A 27,163-nucleotide genomic window follows, 5' to 3' on the forward strand; every position below is an offset into this window, starting at 1 on the left:
TTGCAACTATTCTCTGACCCTGCTCTGATCCTCGAAGCTGGGTCAGAGAATAGTTACAAGTATGGCACAATGCTCCAGGCTGTCACAAACATTAAACCACAACAGGAAGCACTTACAGATAAGGAAGCAGGTGCTGGACTTGAAGCTCAAATTCAGTAACACATTAACCAGCCCCCGGTTGAGGTTGGGCAGGTGTGCTTTCTCCCCATAATCTACAGTGGTGAACCAGAGGGTGCTGTGATGAACCAGAAGGTGCAGTTGTGAACCAGAGGGTGCTGTGATGAACCAGAGGGTGGCAGTGGTGAACCAGAGGGTGGCAGTGGTGAACAACAGGGTGCTGTGATGAACCAGACGGTGGCAGTGATGAACCAGAGGGTGGCAGTGATGAACCAGAGGGTGACAGTGATGAACCAGAGGGTGGCAGTGGTGAACCAGAGGGTGGCAGTGACGAACCAGAGGGTGGCAGTGGTGAACCAGAGGGTGGCAGTGGTGAACCAGAGGGTGGCCGTGGTGAACCAGAGGGTGCTGTGATGAACCAGAGGGTGGCAGTGATGAACCAGAGGGTGACGGTGATGAACCAGAGGGTGGCAGTGATGAACCAGAGGGTGGCAGTGATGAACCAGAGGGTGGCAGTGGTGAACCAGAGGGTGGCAGTGATGAACCAGAGGGTGGCGCTGCTAAGCTGCCCGGGAGCCCGGTGGGTGTGAGCCCCTGTGCTTCTGAGCTGCCCAGGGGTTGTGAACCCACGCGCTACTGAACTGCTCCGGGGCCCAGTTGGTGTGAGCCCCTGTGCTGCTGAACTGCCCCGGAGCCCTCTCAGTGTGAAAATCATTTGTGCTCAATTGCCTGGGAGCCCTCTGGGTGTGAGCACACATTGTGCTAAGTGCCCCCCTGCCCCCAGTACCTATATACCCGTACCGCACAGCACCATTATGCTCTTGCACCATGAAGTCTGGTGCCTGGATGCTCCTGATCCGTGTAGGTGGTACCACTGTCTGGTGCAGTCAAAATGTAAAGTCATAACTTGCTACACAGCACCAATAAACACGTGTCCCCCCTGGCACCGGTGTGCGCATGTACCAGGCATGGAGCACCCGCATGCAACTGCACCCTACTGCCCAGAGCCAGCATATGCCTGTACGGGGCAGTTTAGTATGAGATGGGACATTGTCCAGCAGCAGCAGCTGCATGCGCCTGAACCCACTGAGCAGGATCAAAATGGCTTTGTACCAACACGCGCAGCAGAGCTATCTTGGACATCTGAAGGATTCTGGGGTCCTGTGCCAAACGTATTTTTGCATCCATGAGTTTCCCGAGCCCCATCCCCGTGTAGCTCTTGTGACCAGGAGGCTGCTTTCTCCTCATCTGCGGCTCTGCTCGGTCTCTGACCCTTTATAAACAAGATGCATGTGAACTCGCATAGAAGACCCACCCGTTTGACCCCGCCCACCACACACTAGCGGTATGAAACGTCTTCCCGGCCATCCCCACTATAATGGCCAGCTCACTCAAGGGACCTCGGCGCCTTTTGGGGCGCTGGCAAAGTTACAGGCACACGTGGTCACATATTTGTGCAAATGGCACAAAAATCCGCGAGTTTGCGGGAAAATTCACCAACTCGCTGACTTTTTTTGCAATTTCGCACGAATTCGCGGACCGCGAATTCGCAAAATTCGCCCATACCTACATTATTAAATGGCTACCACCACTAAAAAAAACAAAGTGAGAGTGCCCTTTGGACTCTGATTCCCATGGTCTAGCGAGGCAGTCTTGGGCCCACTTTGGTTCTCCATTTTAGTTTCATATTTTACAAGGTTTGGCAGACTTTGTTTTAGCCCTATTATTTTTACACAATATTATTCTAAAAAGAAGTTATACCTTCTGCTTGTTTTAAGACATCCCTTCGCGTGGCATAATCTTTACTCTTCGTCCAAGGCTAAGGAGCAGAACAAGGTATACTAATGTCTGCGTTGCCTGCTTAGAGAAAGCTTCTAACATATAGACACATCATTGCACCAGAGCTGTCCCGATAACACAGTAGTTTTATTTTATAAGCAGTGCACTGTCCCTTTACAGGTCAGAGGGGCACTTCAGCCGCAATGCGCCCGGAATGAATGCTGTGTTTGGCACGTAGATCAGCAAATGCAGATCTTACATACTATAACGTGCATTCGTAAAGCACGCATTCACCCAAGGGCATTTTGGTGCTGAATAAAAGATGTTTATTTTGACCTAACTCAATAGTGCTCATTTTATCAACCTCAGAAGGATGAAAGGTTGAGTGGGCCCGCCAGGCTTTGAACCTGTGACCATGAGGTCAAACACAGGCCTCCACAGAGGACGCATTAGTCCACTAATCCACCGGAGCCAGCTCTTCCATCCTTATCCTGCAGAAAGAGATTGCCAATCATACTCCAGACCAAGTCATACAGGTATGGGGTCTCAGGGTGACCTAAGATATAGGGCAGAGAGTGCCCCCAATACGTTCTCACAGTAGGGATAGTGATAGGTTGGGATATATAGATATTTAGAAAACAGACTGCCATGGTTGGACGAAACATTCTTTTCATCGTATTTATACAGCTTGTTACATTGTTTTTTTTATATGCCTAATAATCGCAGCGTACTCTTTCAAGATTACGATTGTTTCAATAAATGTATCGAAAAGTTCCTTTGTATATTTGTAATGTAATGTTTACCAAGGGCATGCATGAGTAAACAACAAAAGGGTAAGATCTGTTTCCATGCTTCCGTTGGGGATCAGAATGTCATGTTGGAGGTTGCTAAAATCACCACCACCCCTGAAAAGTTAGGGGTTCGGGTGAAAAATGCTGAGCTAGCTACTAGGAATTGGCTGACAGTATCTGAGGCAGTAGCCTAGCTAGCCGATGTGTCGCCCATGGCGGTACCTTCATTTGCCGGGTGCTGGTGATTCCTGCGATGGCCGCAGGTAAGAGCGTGGGGGCTGTCGGGTGATGCTGGCGATTCCCATGACGGACGCAGGTAAGGGGTGGAGGCTGCTACCCCAAAACTTATACTGCCCCATCCCCCCCCCCTTGCCACCCCACTGCTCTGATGGTGTAGATGAACTCAGTCTCTGCATTTTGTTCTCCTGTTGTCCTAATGAACAGTCCTACATTTTCGAGTAGGAACCTAATAACAATAGAACGGTACAGGCTCGTGTGTTGGGTAATGAAACCTTCACGTACCCTCCACATCTGTGGGGATAGTTTTAAGTCTGAGAGATCAATCAAGCAATCAGGGGATTGTAAGCACTCTACTCATCCATCTAAATCAGACCCAGAGTATCCTCACCACCCTCCTCAGAGTATTAGAGGTCCATAATGTATACATAAGTATTTTAACTTAAGACTAATGAAGTAGCATTGCTTCCTAATATGAAACAGCGCAGCCTGGACAATGTACTTACAGTGAGTGATACATACACCAACTGGAATGACACCCTGTACCCCACGTTCTAATACTAATGGGTCGATTTCGATGTCGGTCGGAAAGACTCTGAATCGGATTCAGGTTTGCCGAATTCAATTTGAAACCTGTCTTTCCAATTGATTTGAAAAGCTTTCCGGATGACCAATCATGATGTGCACTAAGCATATGGACTTTCCGAGTCAGTTCTGAATGGCATTTGGAGCCGACATGAACAGTCCATGATTCCGACCAAGTCATTATGATGTCAATTCGGACAGCCTTTCTGAAACGATTGTTCCGACATGGAGCCTTTTGAATAGGACCTCTGGGTTACCCAATGGACCCCTTTTTGCAACCATGCACAGTGTGGGGTGCCTGACACAGGATGCATGATTTTCCCCACCCACCCTTTTCATCACTGGGAACCTGTATATTCGGAAGGAACACAGTCTCCCATTGAATTCAATGGGTGTCTGACCGAATCATATTCTGAACAATCGTAATCGGTCGGTCAGACTCCCCGAATCCGATTCGGTCGGAAACCATTCCAAGAACGATTCATCAGAATGTTTTCCGAGCAACATCGTAATGGACCCCTAAGCATCGACTGTTTCACCTTACTACTGTGAAATGGATCACTGTGGCATTTCAGCGAAGTACTACTGACCCAGAAAACTAGCCTGATATATCTCATTGAGAAAACTACTAAAGCATTTTTCTGACCTGTGTGAAATGTACCGACCAAGACAAATTCTCTTTGACATTGTACTTGCCTCTTTGGTCAATGTGATTTTTCATGTTATATCCTCATGTTTAAGTAAAGTAGACTGTCAGGATGGTGCAAACATTAAATACAATTAATAAAATTAGTAGCTGCACTCTTTAATAAATGGGATCGAACCCTTCTGAAAAATGTCCATCCTCTTTGACTGCATGTTTTACAGCCTCGCTGATTGATGTCTCTGCTGTTCCATAAAAAAAATATATATCTGTCAAAAAAAGGTGTAGGTGATTTACTATTAAAAGTATAGCAACCTGGGAGGGTGTGAGACTGGGACGGCAGAACACATGGCTGCATAGCTCTGTCTCTCCCTTCAGCACGGAGCAAAATATGATGCAAAGCCAATAGGGACAAGTCTTTTCAAAATAAAGACAGTCTCCAGATATGAGGATTGGAGTGGTATACTAATCTATAAATTGACAAGAAACACTTTGAAGTTTGCTGACCCCCTTCGTAGCAACAAGATGGTGATTGTCGCTCCAAGTGCAACTCCGAAAACCTGGAAAACCTAATTAAACGAGTAATCCGCCTCTCAGAAGATTAAACACTGCCCCTCCTGAACCGGATAAAAGGGACCGAACACCTTTTAAATAGACTTTAATCTTTTAAAGAATAAATCAGTCATGTTCCACAGCACCAAAGATATACTGCCTGACATCAAGATGGCACCTGACTATAGCACAAAATAATTCATACTACCACACTGATAATTTACCAAACTAAAGGTATGTTGTGGGCTTAATTGCTAAATCTGGGCAACTAAACTGTATAATATTTCCTACTGCAGCCAATGTATGAATTGCTGCCTCACCCGATAAATACAAAATGGCAGCTGCCATTTCGAAATGGCTTCCTAAATTATCAGCGAGTGCAGTAATCACTGCTGTGCACTTGGTCACCACCTCGTTGAAAATAAAACGGTGCCAACCTTGAGTGCCAATCTAGATCATTGGTGTAAACTAAAGGGCATCAGCTGTTAATCACTCATTACAGATATTATCTGATCTCAGAATGGTGGCTGACACCCACCGCACCTAAAAGTTCACAGCCTGCGATGAGAAGAGTTTACCTGAAGTGACCACAGCTACTCATTTGGCTCTGAGAACTTAATGGTGTGCCCTGTGAGAGGCTTTGAGTAGCACAGAGAGAGGCTTTGAGTAGCCCTGTGAGAGGCTTTGAGAGGTTTGCCACAGGCTCAACAAAGATTGTGGATAATACCGATTCTCAGAATTGCAGCCGACACCCATCACTCCTAAAAACTCACAGCCAGCGAGGAGAGCGCTTCACCGGAAGGGATCAGAGCTACCCATTTGGCTCTGAAACATTAGTGGTGTGCTCTAGGAGAGGTTTGCCACTGGCTCAACCTAAATACAACCATCAGCATTAAAGAAAAGGAGAATAAGGTCAAGCACTACATCATGCTTTTAGGCTTCTACACCAAGTGAGTTTGCATTACACAACACACGTACCACACAAAACCTTCAGCGTTTTCTGCGTTCTGCATCTTCAACATCCTGCATTCTCCTGCTTCATCCCCTTCAACAGACCAACCGAAAAGAGAAGGTTGAAGATCTGAACTGAGAAGCCTGCATAAAGGAGTATACTTTACAAGAACTCTCCACCAGAGCAATGTTTCTCTAATGAAAGGAGTGATTTGATAACTGCAGTTTCAATTGCAGCACACCTTCTCTTAGGCAGTCATCTTGTATCACACTCTTCCTCCAGCAGAAAGATCAGCTCAAACTCTGACAAATCTGCACAATCTCTTATCAAGTACAAAAGATCCCTTCGATGAGCACCTTGAGGTACCTTTAGGCAAGTGCCTATAAGTTAATTAAGAAGGTAGACAAATAGACCAAACCGCATTATAAACGACCAAAGGCTGAACCATCCTCTCCTGACTCACCGATAAAGAACAAGACAGATATAAATGACACAATGGATATGATACTAAAAAAAGTAGCTGCAGTGATTGACTTAGTGGGTGCCTGATTCGGGATTATCACCTTGCTACGTGGTTGCTGCTGACTTCCTGTCTCTTCCTCGCCCAGTTTAACTGCTACCTTTCGCGACACCCGCTACGCGGGTGCCGCTCAATTGCTCCCTGACCCCTTTCCTCCTGGTGTGAGCGGCTCCGCAGTCGGCGTAGAGCATTAGCGCTCCCAGTAGAGGACGGGTCAGGTGGAGCCCCTGGTGCGAGTTCAGCGCGTGGAGCCTACCGGGGGACTGCGAGGACCAGCATCCTCAGCTTACACAGCTGGTGCCTCTTCCCCCGGCGGCCACGCCCCCTGCCTCCACTAATATCAGCTCCAGGGATCATCGGCTGAGTGGGTGCCTGATTCGGGATTATCACCTTGCTACGTGGTTGCTGCTGACTTCGTGTCTCTTCCTCGCCTAGTTTAACTGCTACCTTTCGCGACACCCGCTACGCGGGTGCCGCTCAATTGCTCCCTGACCCCTTTCCTCCTGGTGTGAGCGGCTCCGCAGTCGGCATAGAGCATTAGCGCTCCCAGTAGAGGACGGGTCAGGTGGAGCCCCTGGTGCGAGTTCTGCGCGTGGAGCCTACCGGGGGACTGCGAGGACCAGCATCCTCAGCTTACACAGCTGGTGCCTCTTCCCCCGGCGGCCACGCCCCTTGCCTCCTCGTACTTAGTGGCCGAATTTCTACCGCGACGCGGGACGCGCGCGGGACGGAGCACCGGGCGAAGACCGGGCAAAGAGCGGGCCGTTTGAGGCCGTTCGAGAACGTGAGAGATCGGACCGGGCCCCCCCTCCTTACCCGCCATCTCTGCTCCTTTGATCACACGGAACAATGAGTACCAGAGAAACTAGAAGTAAATCTACATTAGCTGCGGCAGGAGGTGCTAAGGGCCCCATTGACAATTATTTTGTCAAAGCCGGATCTCTACTAATCGAAGAAATTGAGGTCCTTGAAAGAAGACTTTCCCAAGAAATAGACTGGGTCAGAAGATCCTCAATTGGGCCGATGGCACAAGCTAGAACACCGGAGGGGAGGACCGGACTCATTACAAAAGAAAATACCAATCAGGTAATACTTCACTTACCTAATCCAGATATCACTGATCCGGAATCAACGATCGAGGTCCCTAGTGATTTTGATGACTTGAGTATAATGGCCCTTCCAAACTCACAACTGCCACTTATATCCCCTGTAATTTTACTCCCACCTCCTGATCCCGAAATTATGGTAGCCAACGCACAAGAGCCTTGTCCCGATAGAGATAGGGGGGCCTAGGGAAGGTGCCATACAAAAGAGGGGGGGTCACACCAAAAAAGCTATCAAGACAAAATCCCCAAAATCTAAACCTTCCAGGGGAAATGCGGCAAAGGAAGGCATCACAGTGCCCAATCTAGTAAAGCAGGGTATAAGTACTACCTCCACAGCCCATACAATAAAGGTACCAGCTGTGGCCACTACTGCTACCCCAGCTGATAATTCCAGTGATGATATCACACTGGAGGATATTGGTGTACTTTTCAGATCATTACTGAGCCCTCTCGAAGCTCGACTGATCAAGATTGAGGCCAGGCTAATTAATATTGAAAAATCCACAGTGCAATTAGCTGACTCAAAGAAACTCGATACTAACACAGCTCAAACATCAAAAGGGGGCCCTGATCCAAAGCCTATAAAGGGTAACGTAGCCACGGTTGCAAAGAAAAACGTACCCTCCATTGACAGACAAAATTCTGCGCCCACTTTGGTTAAAACTCCCTTACCCCAGCCCAACCGAAATTGCGACAAAGCACCGCCACTAATGTCACAAACACTAACTACCCTACTGATAACCACCCCAACATCCAAAGACACTGCTCCCACCCAGTCTAAACCCAAGGGCGACCAAACTTTTACGGGAGAGAAAATCAACTACAACCGTAAACATAAACCTGTAAATCTTCCACCAGAGGCTGCCCCTTTCACGTTAGTTTTGGCAGGGGTTCCTGAATTAAAACATACAACAATAGAAACAATTTCATCACTCAGAAATAAAGTAATCAGCTGGTTATCCACATACAGACCACTTCCGAGAGGAATAACCAGCGACATCTCCATGGTTAGGCGGGTCACATGGGTGGGATACTCCAGGAAATCAGTAAGGGGAGACTGTATTCTGGTCACCTTCAGAGAACCGGGCACTGCTGCTTACATTTGTGCCTGGGACCCTGATGACCAAGCCAGCAATATCCAGTCTCTCCCTCTCTCATTCTTCTATCCGTCAAGTCCATATAACTTGGAGGATGAAAGATGGGGGCACCACCAAGATCTACTGGACGATTGGGGAAGTGGCCAAAGAGAGAGAAGTGGTCCTCCAAATTTTAGGGGAAGACACACTGATCATTCTATGCAGTTTGAGGAGGATGAAGGCTGGGAAAAATTTTCAAGGAGAAGGGGCCGGGGGGGAGAATTTACAAGAGGTATTCAAGGGTCCCATAGAGTGCATTTCCCAGCCCAATTCCCTGTTTATGACAGATACAGCAGTCTGGAAATGGTGGACTGACGCATGGACAATGGGGGGTGTGAACGGATAGTCTTAGAAGGTACGAGGAATAACACACTTCCACTATCCACCTTGCTTAAAGGGACACAAAACTCCATGGAACCAAATCCAGCTCCAGAGTCCTCTCCAGAGGTCCCAAATGTGACCCATACTGACCTAAGAGTGATACAGGTCCACTCATCCCCAATACAGGTGGCTACTCCAGAGAACAGGGAAGTTAATAATAACACCATTATGGACCTATCCTCTACCGAACCATGTCCCTTAACCCTGGTTTCGTGGAACGTAGCGGGATTAGCCAGTAAGATTGACTCTCCTGACTGGGCCTCCTTTATTGATTCTAAAAACATTTTACTTTTCCAGGAGACCTGGGCTCATGAGGAAATCCTGCGTCAGGGTTTTGCAGCCTTCTCCAAACCTGCTAAGTGGGGGGAAGGGGAAGGCCATCGGGTGGACTCGCGACATGGATAGCAACTGATTTAGGATGCCAGGCTAACTACCTGGAAACAGATTCAGATGACCTTCTAGCTGTCTTATTGGAGTGGCCAAATTCGTCGAAATTGGTGGTTATCAACATATATTCCAGGCCGGTACAAATGTCCAAGGAATCCAGCACCATAGAGAAACTGTCTGTGTTCCTTGATGGTATTCCCTGTGAAATTGCATGCCTGGTGGGAGGTGATTTAAATTCACAGTATGAACCACTATCAGGTTTACGTGATGGCCCCTCCTTAGAGGAAGATTTATGTTGGCACGTACCGATGACGGTGGCAGCCCCCCCGAGAGCTTGGACCCCCTTTGCCTTGCAGATTACTGCCCTCACCCTAAACCAAGGATTAAGGGCCTGCAATGGCCGCTGTAAATCAGACATACCCAGCACCTGTACTTATAACAAAACTGGCAGAGAATCGAGAATAGATTATATTCTCGTTAAACTATCCATGTGGTCACAAGTAGTCGATCTAAAAATCATCGAGAGAAGGGACAGTGACCATAATGCTTTGGAACTTTCCTACATCTCACCAGGGAACGAACCTACTATGCCCAGTATGGATAATGACAAGTCTGGGCTCCTATTAGAAAACAATCGGAGGAAAGTCAAATGGGAAAAATTAATTACCAGGGGAGACGGACTACCGAAACTATATGCTAGGATCATCCCGCATCTGGAGAAGGCTTTCCGGATAGGGAAAAAGGTAGAAGGGCCAGCTAATAGAGAAAAGCTTGCTCATATACATGCTGAGCTAATCAACACCCTAGAGACAGACCTATTCTCAAAGTTGGGAAAACGATCAGGACCCCCAGCTAAAACGACCTGGTATAATGCCACTTGTAGGGAATCCAAGACTAAACTGCTACTCGCCATCAAGAGTGGCACCAATAGGGAAGAAATCCAAGCCAGGAGAAGATCCTACAAGAAGCTCCTGATAGATGCAAGGGCCAAATGGGACCAGGAATACTGGGAAAACCTCTCGAGGTCACTAACCAGTCGAGACTCGTGTAAATTCTGGCACCTGGTCACAAACGGCACAGAGGATCTACCATCGGCTATCGAGCCTAATATCGCTCCCAGCTTATGGCAGAGCCATTTCAAGGCACTGTATTCAGCAGAAGATAGGTCACCCAGCATCCCAAATAGTACCCCAGGCCTAGGTACATGTGGCGATCGTTTCACAGAAAAAGAGGTGAGGGCGGCCATAGCCGGGCTTTCTGCTGGAAAAGCCCCCGGTCTTGATGGGGTACCTGGGGATTTATTTAAACAAGAACCAGGGATATGGGCCCCATACCTCACACTGATATTTAACGCCATCCTTGGAGGTATGGAGGTTCCGGATACTTGGCTGGGCGCAGAGGTAGTCCCAATTTACAAAAAGGGGTCCCCTCTGCTCCCAGCCAACTACCGACCTATTAGTCTCATTGACATATCCCAGAAGCTTTTCGGGAGACTGGTTCTGAATCGACTACAAGACTGGGTAGACGAGATGGGCATTCTGACTCCATATCAGGCTGGATTCAGACAGGGAGTTTCGACAACAGACCAAATCTTTAGGTTGAACCTGCTTTATTGGAGGACAGCTATAATCGAGGGCGGCACCCTGTATACAGTTTTTGTGGACTTGCGTGCCGCCTTTGATTTGGTACCAAGACGGAAGTTATGGAAAGTCTTGGAGGAGTTGAATGTCCCTGGGGATATTTTGGGTGTTCTGATGAGATTGCACCACAACAACTATGCCCGCGTTAGGTGTGGCAGAGGAGGCCAATTAACCGAAACGTTTCCCGTTCGCAGAGGGGTAAGACAGGGTTGTGTGCTTGCACCGACCCTGTTTTGCCTCTTTGTGAACGGGATAGTGGACCATCTGGCCAGGATTCCCAACACCGATGCCCCCAAGTTGACTGGCAGCAGGGTGCCTGCAATCATGTTTGCAGACGACACCCTGCTGCTGTCCAAATCCCCTATGGGCATTCAACGAGTCTTGGATGGGTTTCTAGAGTTCTGCTTAGATCGAGGACTGGAAATCAACCCCCAAAAGACCAAATATATGATCCTTAACCCGAAGCCGCACAATCGATCACCACCAAGGTTAGGAGAAGTCCAACTGGAACGGGTGCACACAATAGAATACCTTGGGATCACTCTTAATGAACACCTAACGTGGTCATCCCACCAGTCGAAAGTGAACATCAAATTGGCACAGCTGGCGGGAGGTACTATGAGACTTGCGAATAAATCCCCCTTCCGTCCACTTAGCCCCATAATACACATTTACAAAGCTCAAGCCCGGGGCGGTGTCGTGTATGTGGGTGAGTTGTGGGGGCACACTCCATCATCCAAATTATTAATTACAGAAAACAAATTCTTGAGACAGATTGTTGCCCTCCCTCAGAGCACACCATTACTCCCGCTCAGACTGGATTTGGACATTCGACCCATAACGGAGGAGCTGGGCCTAAAGCCCCTGACATTTTGGCGGCGTCTATGGAGTAGTCCAGACCTTTCAAATTATAGAGCCGAGCTGCATGAATTTCTGGAGATTCCTAATGCCAAAACAATGCCTTGGCTGATCTACATCAGGAGAACGCTGGAGGCTATCGGACTCCATGAACTGTGGACTGACCCACTTAATATGTGCCCAAGGACCCCAAAAAAGGCACTGACGAGAACCTACTATGATCATATGCTCCTTAGAGCCATGGATCGTGCACGGGAGGGGTCGCTGTCCAATAAGTTCACACAAACTAAAGATTTTTACCATTTTGAAAGTGTCCTTGATGCCATTTCTCCACAACTAACCAGGAAACTATTTCTCCAATGGAGATATGGAACGCTTCCTCTAGCATCGTTTACAGCATCCTGGTCTTCTTGTTCCTCTCCTGAAACCTGCCCGGCTTGTGGACATCCAAAGGAGAATGACGTTCATGTTGTCTACTTTTGCAAGGGATATAAAAGAATTAGAAAATATTGGTTAGTCCCCTTGCTCAGGAACTTGGGATTCAGAACTTTTCTACCCGCTTATAGAGTCCTAAAGACTGACCTATCCCCCACATTAGTATTTGCTCATTCTAAATTCCTAACCTCCATGTGGTATGCTCGATGTCAACGTGTAAAAATGATGTGTTAGGAAACCAGAAGTCCCGAGACAGCCCTAAAATCGCGTCACATTTTAAGTTCCAGCTTTTATCCCGATCACTAATGTTGTTTAATATGCTTTTAAAATTTTGTATTGATTCGAATGTATATCTTTTATGATCTGTGATCGAAATAAAGATTAAGTAAGTTAAAAAGAATGACTTAGTGAAGTCCACGAAATGAAACACAGACTGTATGCTACTAGAAATGACTTTGATAAGACCTGACTTCAACACTATAAAAAACTAAAATAACAGATGCAGAATAGAGAATCAGTGAAGTAGAGGACTCAAATAATCAAACTATCAAAGATCTAAAAGCTCTCCAAACAGCTGCAAAACATACGAAAAAAGATATCTCTGAACTCAAAGACCTCACCAGAAAAGGAAAATTGAGAATATTTGGAGTTCCGGAAGTTTCTGAAGAATCCTCTAACACATGTATATCCTTCCTTGAGAACTGGCTTCCTCTAGTCACGAGTCCGAAATTCTGGCCTATGTACGCAAACAAAATCACACTATCCGGAATGTATACAAAATAAATATTTCCCAAGGCTATCAAAAATGTGCATGCGTGGGCCTGCGCATGGGCAGTTTTGATAAAGAAGTCACGATGAAGGAAGAAGAGGGAGCCCCAGGACGCCACAGCTAAGGTAAGCCGTTTTCCTTACTTTTAAATTGTTTTTAAAGCTTGTAATTTATTTGTTAATAGGGCGGGAGAGAGGCGGGGGCTGGACAACTCTGCTCTGCTGTGGAGAGTGTGGAGTTTTGCCTACTCCGCCTACTTCGCGGAGCGCGGAGTAGGCAAAACTCTGCACACCCCGCAGGCAAAGTGGAGCTCTCCAGCCCACGGTTAACACACAAAGAAACATATCACCAAGATTACTCTCTGAACCCTCCTGCATCAATACGCTCCTAATGGGTACCAACACAAAATTCCCTACCAAAGTATGGCGATTCAATAATGAAGTATTATCCAAACAAGACTATGAGGAAAAAATAGAAGAGGCTATATCGAACTACCTTATTGACAATGACTTACCGAACACAAATATACAAACACTTTGGGACTTTCTTAAAGCATCGTTGAGTAGAACTTTCATTGATATCAAAGCAACAATTAATAAAAAACAAACACTGCCAAACTAGTGAAACTGGAAGAAGAATTTAGACAACTTCGATTCAACAATTCAGAAAAGATCTCTAAACCTGGATGCTCGAATGAGCAAAACGACTGCTCCGCAGACAGCTTCTCCAGTGCCTTGAGACCCTCACAGGAGATCCGCCACACTATATAAATGATTGATGATGATGAAAGAGTCTCCTTCCACATACCCAAGAGAGACCTCCCCTCGGCCGCTTTCGCCGTCGCTGAAACCCAGCGCATCTGCATAGCCAGAGCGGGTGGAAGTGCCTTCTCCTACATCACGGCAAAGACCAGGAATGAGCTCATGATCAACATCAGACGCTCCCCCACTCTGCACACCTTCAGGAAGAGCCTCAAGACCTGGCTCTTTGGCTGACTCTGAGCTGCATGACCCCCTCCTCCGCGCCTTTAGACCCTCACGGGTGAGTAGCACGCTTCACCTTTATTTCACTATGGCGGTTATTCCAGATAACTGCATATCCTGGTAGCAGAAAGGCATTAATATGAGCCTCAAAGTCTTTTATAAAACATGATTCATAAATGCCTAAAATATCAAACATGGCCTTAGATATCCTTGAGAACCTTGGGTAAGAAGTGATTAAAAGATATAAATTAAATGCACATTTTAGGAGTTCTGGGTGTGCTCTCATGGTGAGTGTACACTTTAATTTCTACAACTAGTGCTTGAAACATTGTGATTTAAAAGAAGTATTTGTATATTGAACATTTCAGTTCTGATTTGAACCTATTCCAGGGCCTGTTTATTTCACACTAATACTTATTAACTTTTTGTCTTTTGGAGTGTGGTTACTTTGATGTTTCTCTTGTCACTTCTCCAAGTGAAACAGATTGTGTAAAGCTTCAGTTGAGCATCTTGGCCTTAGGGTATTGCTGAGGAGTCTGTGTACATAATTGCAGCAGGCCCTGGCATGCATGCAAAAGGAAGGAATATGAACTCTCTCCCACTTGGAGTCACGCCTAGTGCTTCCATCTTGGCAAAACCCCTAGTCATCCTTCAGTGCGAGTTCTGTGAGCCAAGAAAGAACAGACGATGGTGGGAAAACACGGGGCCACGACTAATGCCCGATGGAATCTACATCACTATTAATAATGTAAGATACTGCATCGCATGTGCGGGATGGAGAAGCATGCTAGCAAATGTCCAACCAGAGGTTATTTAACAGTGTTGATGGCAGGGCCCAGCAAAGGACATCCACCTACACCTATGTGGGGCCACAGCTGTATTTCCAAATAAAGAGGAGTAAAGAATGCAGATGGCTAAACAATCCCTTAGTCAAAAGCTACTCAACTTGGCTAAGCTTGGCTGGACTGCTTCACAATTTAGAGTTCACGTCCACATGAGGAGCCTCAGCCTTCATGTAGGTGGGGGCCACGAGGAGCATGTTGTTTGTGATAAGAGCAAGTCACCACTGGAGCTTCATATTGGCAGAAGACAGGGGTGGTCACTGCTCGAAGAGCTGGTTGCCTTTGGAGCTTTTTGTTAGAGGGAAATGTGAGTGATCATTGCTGACGTGAAGAGTCCGCTCGTGGTCGGGAAGAGCCCAAAACTTCTGGATTTTCACCTTTAGCTCTGTCTTAGAAGATTACAAGTAGGATGAATACACTCTGATGACAACCAAGGACCTAGAACCTGGTGGGGAACCTAATGGGGATCAGGACTCAGCCCTGCAGAGGCCAGCAGCAGGGACCAGGCAAGTCCAGTTCATGCTGGTCAGTTGCAGGGTATGCCTCTGGAAATGTGTTGTGTCCCTGTAACTCAACAGTGGAACAGGAGCTCGGCAAATTGACCCTGGGAATCCTTTCTGGGCTTCTTGGGTTCAAGGCAAGCAGCTCCAGCGTTCCTTCTGCATATAGCAGAGCAGTCCTTCTTCTGAATTTTCCACAGATCCAAGAACATTCTGATGAAAGGTTCTGAGGGTGCCACTTCTATAACCAGTGCCAGACTGTGAGGTGGAGGTCACTCTTTTTGTCTTTGCCCTTAACTGGTCGTGGTCAGTTCTGCCCCTTGGTTTTGTTCCAAATCATCTATTGTAATAAAGGACGGCCAGCCCAGATATCAGCTGCATTTTCTAGTGACAGGGCAGGCAACTCAGAAGTCAGGAAAAGGATGGGCACTGCCTCAGGCTACACTTTGAAGCTCTGGAAGAGCTGAGTACAACCCTGCAGCCAATCCTTCTCGGGTTAGCAAAATCTAAGGGCCTTCACGCCCTGCCTGGAAGGAATATATATCACACCACAGCAGAGCTATCACAGTCATGGAACACTGGCAGAAAAGCATTTTTGGTTTAGGCAAGTAAATTCCAACGTGTTAGCATTTTCTGAATAGTAACTTAAAATTTGAATTTTCCATTGAAGACCATTTCAAATTACAATTCAAATGAGTGGAAACATATTTCTCTATCTGTTCTCAAACTGAAGTTATCTGTAATAAGGTAAACCAATGTTAGTCTATGGGAGAGATAAGCTTGCAATCGTGAAAAACAACTTTAGGAGTTTTTCACTGTCATGATATGTAACACTTTAGTTCCCATATCCTGCTTTGTAAATACCATGCACCGCGCCCTACGAGCCTTCAGGGTTTACGCTAGGGCTGGCTTATAAGTATTAAAAAGGAAGGTTTAGGCCTGGCAAAAGGTCTATTTTGCCAGATTGAAACAGTAGTCTACATGCTTTACAGTGCCAGTTTAGTGGGAGGCACAATGAGCGATACAGCCCACTTATAGCCTTTCATTTACAGGTCTCTGGACCACAGACCCCTGCTCTGGGTTACGTATGACCTCTAGAGCCCTCAGAGCCATGATCCGGGATGCGTTGGGCCCTCAGGGCCATGATCTGGGTTACAGATGACCCTCAAAACCCACACGATTGCTGTGTTCGTGGAGTCAAAAACACCACCAGCTCGTTTCTTTGGTACCCCAGAACAGGGGGAAGACCCTCAGAGTCACATAGGGGTCCCCCTCAAAGACAGATAACATACTCCCACAAAAGTGTGCAAGCACACACAGATACACCACATGCACCACTAGCATGCCATCACATGGCATGGCACCGCTCAACACGCAGCTGGCATCGGAACACTTCCAGGACCTGAAAAAAAAAAAAAAAAAAAAAAAAAAAAAAAAATAATTTACAACAAGGGGTGGTGATGGACAGAGTCTCTGAATTAAGCAGAGTACTCTCACCCAGTCAAGAGATCAGGGCTAGATCCAACACCGTTTTTTAGCTCATTGCACCATCCCAGTTTCAGAACCTGGCTGTATGCAAATTAGTCTGTCCCTGGCCCAGTGCATCATGGGAACAGGGCAGACCAGACTACAAAAGCCAATTCTTACACTGGGAAGGAAACAAGCTTCCGGGGACCGGTTTCTGCCATTTCAGGCGTCTTCGGCCCGGCTTGCTTGAATCCTGATGGTGCAATGAGCAAGGGACTCACATCTGAGTATACCCTTCCACGCTTAGGGTGGACAAAATAATTTACAACAAGGGGTGGTGATGGACAGAGTCTCTGAATTAAGCAGAGTACTCTCACCCAGTCAAGAGATCAGGGCTAGATCCAACACCGTTTTTTAGCTCATTGCACCATCCCAGTTTCAGAACCTGGCTGTATGCAAATTAGTCTGTCCCTGGCCCAGTGCATCATGGGAACAGGGCAGACCAGACTACAAAAGCCAATTCTTACACTGGGAAGGAAACAAGCTTCCGGGGACCGGTTTCTGCCATTTCAGGCGTCTTCGGCCCGGCTTGCTTGAATCCTGATGGTGCAATGAGCAAGGGACTCACATCTGAGTATACCCTTCCACGCTTAGGGTGGACAAAATAATTTACAACAAGGGGTGGTGATGGACAGAGTCTCTGAATTAAGCAGAGTACTCTCACCCAGTCAAGAGATCAGGGCTAGATCCAACACCGTTTTTTAGCTCATTGCACCATCCCAGTTTCAGAACCTGGCTGTATGCAAATTAGTCTGTCCCTGGCCCAGTGCATCATGGGAACAGGGCAGACCAGACTACAAAAGCCAATTCTTACACTGGGAAGGAAACAAGCTTCCGGGGACCGGTTTCTGCCATTTCAGGCGTCTTCGGCCCGGCTTGCTTGAATCCTGATGGTGCAATGAGCAAGGGACTCACATCTGAGTATACCCTTCCACTTCCAGGACCTGGGCTCAGTATAAGGTGCCAGCAGAGCACCCGTCATTCATTCATGGCAGCGGATCAGAGCGCCCGTCATTCATTCATGGCAGCGGATCAGAGCGCCCGTCATTCATTCATTCATTCATGGCAGCGGATCAGAGCACCCGTCATTCATTCATTCATGGCAGCGGATCAGAGCGCCCGTCATTCATTCATGGCAGCGGATCAGAGCACCCGTCATTCATTCATGGCAGCGGATCAGAGCACCCGTCATTCATTCATGGCAGCGGATCAGAGCGCCCGTCATTCATTCATTCATGGCAGCGGATCAGAGCGCCCGTCATTCATTCATTCATGGCAGCGGATCAGAGCGCCCGTCATTCATTCATTCATGGCAGCGGATCAGAGCGCCCGTCATTCATTCATGGCAGCGGATCAGAGCGCCCGTCATTCATTCATTCATGGCAGTGGATCAGAGCGCCCGTCATTCATTCATTCATGGCAGCGGATCAGAGCGCCCGTCATTCATTCATTCATGGCAGCGGATCAGAGCGCCCGTCATTCATTCATTCATGGCAGCGGATCAGAGCGCCCGTCATTCATTCATGGCAGCGGATCAGAGCGCCCGTCATTCATTCATTCATGGCAGCGGATCAGAGGCTCACTCCGCTGACTGACTATGAAGGTTGGCAGGGATCACGAAAGCTGGCACGCCCATTCCACTCCATGAAATTGCTTCCAAGTTAGCACTTATTGTGTCATGATGTCATCAGTGGATGAAGGCTGCTGGCGCACACCCACCTCATGAATATTCATAGGCAAGTTACTGTGAAACTGGGCCTGAAAATAGAGCAGGCAGGACACCCTGTCTCCGAATGACGCTGCTTACCTGTTCCTTCCTAAATATGCTCGTCAGGTGCAGTAATCAAAGGACCTTTACTTGTTTGGTACTCGAAGAAACTTACATGTCCTTGACATTTTATTTCACTTAGGCTGCATGATTGGTCCTTCATTTAACGCCCTGAGATGCACTTCTTTCCTTCTGGAAAGAGTTCAGGCCCTCCAAGTGTTGGCTGAGAAGCTCCATCCACCTGAAGATGCCTCAGCCCTGGCAAGCCAGGACTGCCCACTGTGCCCAGAACAAGAGCCCCTGCCTGGGGGCACAGCTGCAGCTGGGCAGTGGGTGTGGCCAAGAGCCATCCCCTGTGGGCACAGCCTACAGGCACACTCAGGGCAGGGTCTGTGCCCTAAACCTGTGTGCAGGGTTCTAGCACAAACCCTATCCTGTAGGGCCAGCTCCTTCACCAAGCTCTCATGGGGCCTTGACTTAGGGTCCGCCATCTGCCTCCCACTCACTCTAGCAATCACCATAAATGACATGTGGCTGTCCTCTCAGGGACAGGATGTGACCTCAGACAAGCTCTGTGTCCAGTATCCAGACCGCACAACCTACCGACGCGCACGTGTAATAATCTATTTATTGTCCAGGGGCCAGAACTCACGAGCAGCGAAGCCTCGAGTGCGCCACGAGGCCCCTCCCCTTTCTCAACAATAGTAATAAACAGCATATTGCATTCTCTGCATCTGCTTATCGGGTCTATGCAAATGCAGTTTTATCATGAGTGGTAGCCATAAATACTGGCATGTGACCAGTAGCACTACACAAGGGGTGAAAACTATTCATTGAGTTCAAAGTCACATTCTGTACCCACTGTCACGTCATGGCAGCGCTTTGTCAAGGTAGTTATACTTTACTATGCTAACAACAGAGCTACACTGTAGCAACACATGTGTGTTTACCACTACACTCTGTCAAAACAACAAGGTATTGGCCACAATCATTTGCACACAACAAGCACGTTTATTTTCTCACCCTTAAATAAACAGATGCAATTACAACTGCAGTAAATAAATATACACATGAGATGGCGTATCTTATTACTGCTTCAAAAGACAGGACACTGGATGTGGCATTATTTGTCGTGTTGAGTAATTGCTGTTATTAAATTGCATTTTGCTTATAGATGTGGTTATTCATTAGACTAAATATTGTAAGGTGATAAGCATGGTGTGTGATTTATTTTTTAATGGCATGATGTGTGAGTGAGCGAATTATGGATTGCTGTTGTGTGAGTGTGAATTATGGATTGATGTTGTGTGAGTGTGAATTATTTATTGATGTTGTGTGAGTGAGTGAATTATGGATTGATGTTGTGTGAGTGAGTGAATTATGGATTGATGTTGTCAGTGAGTGAATTATGGATTGATGTTGTGTGAGTGAGTGAATTATGGATTGATGTTGTGAGTGTGTGAATTATGGATTGATGTTGTCAGTGAGTGAATTATGGATTGATGTTGTGTGAGTGTGAATTCTGGATTGATGTTGTGAGTGAGTGAATTATGGATTGATGTTGTGAGTGTGTGAATTATGGATTGATGTGTGAGTGAGTGAATTATGGATTGATGTTGTGTGAGTGAGTGAATTATGGATTGATGTTGTGAGAGTGTGAATTATGGATTGATGTTGGAAGTGAGTGAATTATTGATTGATGTTGTGTGAGTGTGAATTATGGATTGATGTTGTGAGTGTGAATTATGGATTGATGTTGTGTGAGTGTGAATTACGGATTGATGTTGTGTGAGTGAGTGAATTATGGATTGATGTTGTGTGAGTGAGTGAATTATGGATTGATGTTGTGTGAATGAGTGAATTATGGATTGATGTTGTGTGAGTGAGTGAATTATGGATTGATGTTGTGTGAGTGAGTGAATTATGGACTGATGGTGTGTGAATGAGTGAATTATGGATTGATGTTGTGTGAGTGAGTGAATTATGGATTGATGTTGTGTGAATGAGTGAATTATGGATTGATGTTGTGTGAGTGAGTGAATTATGGACTGATGGTGTGTGAATGAGTGAATTATGGTTTGGTGTTGTGAGAGTGAGTGAATTATGGATTGATGTTGTGTGAGTGTGTGAATTATGGACTGATGGTGTCCTCGGCCTGGTCGCCCCCACACCCCCGCCTGCTCCTCCTACCTGCTGCCTGTGCCTCGATCTACACGGCGCCCCAGCCGCCACAGGACCGCCGCTGAACCACCCCAGCCGCCACAGGGCCGTCCCAGCGCCGCCCCAGCCACCGCAGGGCCGCCGCCGAGCCCCCAGCTTTTCCCGCCGGATCTCGACGAGACCCCGCCCCCCCGCACGCCGATTGGCTACCGCGATCCCCGCCTCCCCGCACACCCTCCCTCCCGGCTCCCCTCTTAAGGGGACCCACAGCGCTGCTCAGGAGCGACCACTGCGCCCTCGGCCTGGTCGCCCCCACACCCCCCGCCTGCTCCTCCTACCTGCTGCCTGTGCCTCGATCTACACGGCGCCCCAGCCGCCACAGGACCGCCGCTGAACCACCCCAGCCGCCACAGGGCCGTCCCAGCGCCGCCCCAGCCACCGCAGGGCCGCCGCCGAGCCCCCAGCTTTTCCCGCCGGATCTCGACGAGACCCCGCCCCCCCGCACGCCGATTGGCTACCGCGATCCCCGCCTCCCCGCACACCCTCCCTCCCGGCTCCCCTCATGACGCCCCCTGAGCGACCGCGCAGCGGACGCGCGCAGCGGGAGCACCGATTGTGCGCCGAAGGTGCGCCAAAGGTAAGCCCGTCTGCGCCCGTCCGCGCCTGGACCGCGCCCAGTGCCAGGACCCCTGGCCCCCGCAGACCCCAGCCCACCCGCCGGACGTACGACGCCGCCGCCCTCAACGCACTCAACGCCGGCCGAACCCCTGGATGCTACCGAGCCACCCCGAGACGCACCCACGGTCCCTTCATCTGCCAGGCCTGCAAGTTCTCCTGCACCCGGACCTGCGCGGCACCAGCACCCACCAAGCCGAACTCCAGCAGCAGCCACCTGAAGTGCATCCTGCTCAACACCCGCTCCGTCCACAGACACGCCGTCGAGCTCTGGAACCTGCTCGACACCACACACCCAGACGTCGCCTTCCTCACGGAAACCTGGATGCACGCCTCCTCAGCACCCGACATCGCCATCGCCATCCCGGACGGCTACAAGATCATCCGGAGAGACCGCGTCAACCAGACAGGAGGTGGCATCGCCATCATTCATAGGAACACCATCCGCATCACGACCAACACCGACGACACCATCGCACCCGCCGAACACCTGCACTTCCAGATCCACGTCAACCCGAAGACCACTCTCAGAGGCACCCTCATCTACAGACCCCCGGGACCACGCACACAATTCAGCGAGGACATCGCCGACTTCATCAGCCCGCTCGCCCTCCCCTCAGCCGACTACATCCTCCTCGGGGACCTCAACTTCCACCTGGAGAACAACGACGACCGCAACACGACCACCGTGCTGGAAAACCTCGCAAACCTGGGACTCAAGCAACTGGTGACCACCCCCACCCACCTCGCCGGACACACACTCGACGCCGTCTTCTCATCCAGCAAAGACATCGCCTTCAGCCACGCCACAGGACTCCACTGGACGGACCACAGCTGCGTCCACTTCACCTTCAGAAGAACGACGACCCACCACCACCAGCAACAGGCTGCCCGAAGAAGCTGGAACAAGATCACAGCCGACCAGCTCACCGCCTCCCTGAGTCAGCACCCTCCCGCCAGCTCAGCGAACCCCAGCCAGGCCGCCGACAACCTCACAAAGTGGATCAGCAACTGCGCGGACGAACTCGCCCCTCTGAGGACCCCGCCCAGCAGACCCGGCAGCAAGAAAGCCCCATGGTTCACCGACGAACTCAAGAGCTCCAAGAAGAACTGCCGAGCCCTCGAGAAAGTCTGGAGAAGGGAACCTACCGCGGGCAACATGACCACCCTCAAGCTTGCCACCCGGAAGCACCACCAACTGATCCGCGCCACCAAGAAAACTGCATTCAAGGACCGACTGGACACCAACGCACACAACTGCAAGGAACTCTTCAACATCGTGAAAGAGCTCTCCAACCCCAACGCCGGTAACAACGACATCACCCCATCGCAAGACCTCTGCAACTCCCTCGCCTCCTACTTCCACAACAAGATCGCAGACATACACAACAGCTTCAGTAGTCAACCATCGCACACAAAGACCGCAGCAACGCCACCCACCACCACCCTCCGCGCCTGGACTCCGATCAGCACCGATGACACCGTCCGCATGATGAACTCCATCCACTCCGGATCTCCGACCGACCCGTGCCCTCACCACGTCTTCAACAAGGCCGACGCTGTCATCGCACCCCACCTGCGGGACATCATTAACACCTCCTTCGACACCGCCACCTTCCCGGAGAGCTGGAAGCACGCCGAACTCAGCGCTCTACTTAAGAAACCAACAGCGGACCCCACCGAACTCAAGAACTACCGCCCCATCTCGCTCCTCCCGTTTCCAGCCAAAGTCATCGAGAAGACCGTCAACAAACAGCTGGCCGCCTTCCTCGAGACGAATGGATCCCTCGACCCCTCACAGTCTGGCTTCCGAGCCAACCACAGCACCGAGACCGCTCTGATCGCTGCCACCGATGACATCCGAGCCCTGATGGACAACGGAGAAACAGCGGCCCTCATCCTCCTAGACCTCTCCGCGGCATTCGACACTGTCTGCCACCGCACCCTAGTGCAGCGCCTCAGCAACGTCGGAATTCAGGAAAAGGCACTGGAATGGATCGTCTCCTTCCTCGACGGAAGAACACAGAGAGTCCGCCTACCACCGTACAAGTCAGAGGCCACCGAAGTCATCTGCGGCGTCCCTCAAGGATCCTCGCTGAGCCCCACCCTCTTCAACGTCTACATGAGCCCCCTCGCGCCCATCGCACGCCAACACAACCTGAACATCATCTCCTACGCCGATGACACCCAGCTGATCCTCTCACTGACCAACGACCCCGCCGCTTCCAGAGCCAACCTTCACGAAGGGATGAAAGATGTAGCCGAATGGATGACGACCAGCCGCCTGAAACTGAACTCAGACAAGACGGAAGTCCTCATCCTGGGCTCCTCGCCCTCCGCCTGGGACGACTCCTGGTGGCCCCCCGCCCTGGGCACCGCACCCACACCGACAGACCACGCACGCAACCTGGGCTTCATCCTGGACTCCTCCCTCTCCATGACCAGACAAGTCAACGCCGTCTCCTCGTCATGCTTCAACATCCTGCGCATGCTACGAAAGATCTTCCGGTGGATCCCCACCGAGACCAGGAAGACGGTCACCCAGGCCCTCGTCACCAGCCGACTGGACTACGGCAACGCCCTCTACGCCGGAACCACCGCCAAGCTCCAGAAGAGACTCCAGCGGATCCAGAACGCCTCAGCCAGACTCATCCTCGACATCCCCCGACGCAGCCACATCTCCGGACATCTGAGAGACCTGCACTGGCTCCCCGTCAACAAGAGAATCACCTTCCGTCTCCTCACCCACGCACACAAAGCCCTACACGACCAAGGCCCGAGCTACCTCAACAACCACATCAACTTCTACGCTCCCAAACGCCACCTCCGATCAGCCAGTCACGCCCTCGCCGCCGTCCCCCGCATCCGAAGATCGACAACAGGAGGAAGGTCCTTCTCCCACCTGGCCGCCAAGACCTGGAACTCCCTCCCGACCGACCTGCGCCTGACCCAAGACCACCTCTCCTTCAGGAAGAAGCTCAAGACCTGGCTGTTCGAGCAGTAGCAGCACCCCCCCCCCCCAAGCGCCTTGAGACCCTCCGGGTAAGTAGTGCGCTATATAAATGTCCATGATTGATTGATTGATTGGTGTGTGAATGAGTGAATTATGGATTGATGTTGTGTGTTGCATCTTAATCCCAACTGCAGAAACGCCACACATTGGGATTACGGGCCGCTCTCTTACTGGCCGACGGGCTCCTTGAGCCCGTCGGATTCCTGCCGGAATGACCGGCCGGTTTCAATTCCGACCACCTCGATTGTAATTAGGCAGTCTGAATTAAATCCGACAATCTCGTTCAGAAAGCCTCTGCCCTCAAGTAATGTGCCCCTTTGTGTGTATTCAGTCTGGTTGCTGAATACACAGCTTTTATTCCTCTAGACTTCTAGAGTTTGTTGGGCAGTGGAAGGACTGATTAAAACTGCATTTTAGTGTAACATGTGGGAAGACACTAGGCTTAGCACCGTATACTTCGCACACACACACCATGCCTCCAATTTCAAGTTTAGCGTGAACGAAGACTTTACTCATTTTGCAAAATGGCCAAAGTGGGTAGAGTTGGCCCCAGAAACTTTTACCCAATTAATTCATCCAAATACAGGGGTCTTTTTCCGCCCACTAGCTCTTACCAACCACCTGACCGTCCTGCTCCTCGCAGAAGCGGCCGCTCCCCTCACCTCCCCCTCCTGCTGGTATCGTATGCGTGACTGGTATTGTCTCTACAAGCTATCAGTGCAGCGCTCGAGAACGGTGCTCATTTGTACTCCTGGCACTTTAATTTTAATTGATTCTGTGCAGCGCTCGTGACCTGTGCTCATTTGTACTCCAGGCACTATTCTTGTAATTGACTCTGTGCAGCGCTCGTGACCTGTGCGCTTTAGTGCCTCTGCAACTGCAACTGCTTTAAATAATTATTTCGTGCAGCGCTCAATAACGCTACTTGCATCGCATTTGTCTCTGCTAGCGCTTTTATTGTTGTGCACCTCGAGATTGTTGTCGGAGCTTTGCTGATTAGTTTGTTTACTGTGCAGCCATTTTGTTGGGACCCCTTGCAGACCCTCCCTGCACCTAGATCCCGCCTCCCAGCTGACCCTCCCACGCTCCGCCCCCTCCACTCTCCATTTATGTCAGATGTCCCAACGCGCAGCGTCCACGCGCTACGGCCGTGCCGAAGGTGCGCCAAAGGTAAGCCTGTCTACGCCCGTCCGCGCCAAGACCGCGCCCAGCGCCAGACCCCCTGGCTCCCGTAATGCCCAGCCCACTCGCATCACTTACGATGCCACCACCCTCCTAGCCCTTAACCCCGGCCGTTCCCCCAACTGCGTCCAAGCCGCTCCTGGTCACACCCATGGACCCTTCTCTTGCAACTCCTGCAAGTTTGACGGCACCAAAACCAACTCCTCATCCACCAACACCAAACAGAGACCTGACACCAACCACCTAAAATGCATCCTGCTCAACACCCGCTCGGTCCACAGACACGCCATCGACCTCTGGAATCTACTAGACACCATCTCACCGGACGTCGCCTTCCTAACAGAAACATGGATGAATGCCTCTTCAGCCCCAGACATCACCATTGCCATCCCGGAAGGATACAAGATCATCCGTAAGGACCGCATCAAGCAAACGGGAGGAGGCATCGCTATCGTCCACAAGAACTCCATCCGCATCTCAACCAGCTCAGACGTCAACCTTGCCAGCGCCGAACACCTCCACTTCCAGATCCACACTGACCCCAAGACCACACTCAGAGGCACCCTCCTCTACCGGCCTCCAGGACCCCGTGCACAATTCAGGGACGACATCACTGACTTTATCACCCCACACGCCATCCCCTCCGAGGACTACATTCTATTGGGAGACCTCAATTTTCACCTGGAAAAGAGCAATGACTGCAGCACCACCACCCTTCTGGACAATCTCGACAACCTCGGACTCAAACAACTTGTCACCACCCCCACCCACATTGCAGGTCACACACTCGACCCCATCTTCACCTCCAGCAAACATGTCTCATTCAGTCACACCACAGCTCTTCATTGGACGGGCCACAGCTGCGTTCACTTTATCTACAATAAGACCACAATCCACAGCCATCCTCAACCCACCCTGCGAAGAAACTGGAACAAAATCACCATCGACCAGATCTCCTCATCGCTTCTTCTAAACCCCCCCGCCCACTCCTCAAACTCCGACCAAGCAGCCATTAACCTCACCCAATGGCTATCCAACAACGCTGACATCCTAGCACCGTTGAAAAAACGTCAAATCAAACTAGGCAGCAAAAACGCCTCCTGGTTCAACGATGATCTTAAGAAATCGAAGAAACTCTGTCGCTCCCTTGAGAAGGCCTGGAAAAAAGACCCAAACACCAGCACCAGGGACAGCTTCAAAAACGCCACCCGCATACACCACCAACTAATCCGGTCTGCCAAGAAAGCCGCATTCAAAGACCGACTAGATAACAACGCCCACAACAGCAAGGAATTATTCAACATCGTCAAAGAATTTACCAACCCATCAGCCAACTCCAACGACATCACCCCCTCCCAAGCCCTCTGCGACTCCCTAGCTTCCTTCTTCCACAACAAAATCGCAGACATCCACAACAGCTTCGACAACCGACCCGGAGACCAACCCACCCAACCCTCTGCAGGACCTTCACCCCCCTTGAACATCCTTAACAACTGGAACCCAATCTCCACTGAGGACACCATCCGCCTGATGAACTCTATCCACTCAGGATCCCCAACTGACCCATGCCCTCACCACATCTTCAACAAAGCAGACTCCATCATAGCACCACACCTCCGAGATGT

General features: G+C 49.7%; 1 protein-coding gene across 1 annotated transcript in view; it reads right to left on the reverse strand.

Moving 5' to 3' along the window:
- LOC144752383 (uncharacterized) overlaps positions 1-27,163 on the reverse strand; it is a 182,083-nt gene that overhangs the window by 138,635 nt on the left and 16,285 nt on the right. The gene's annotated exons all lie outside the window — the stretch shown is intronic.

This window comes from Lissotriton helveticus, chromosome 5_1, assembly GCF_964261635.1.
Source record: "Lissotriton helveticus chromosome 5_1, aLisHel1.1, whole genome shotgun sequence".
Taxonomy (NCBI): domain Eukaryota; kingdom Metazoa; phylum Chordata; class Amphibia; order Caudata; family Salamandridae; genus Lissotriton; species Lissotriton helveticus.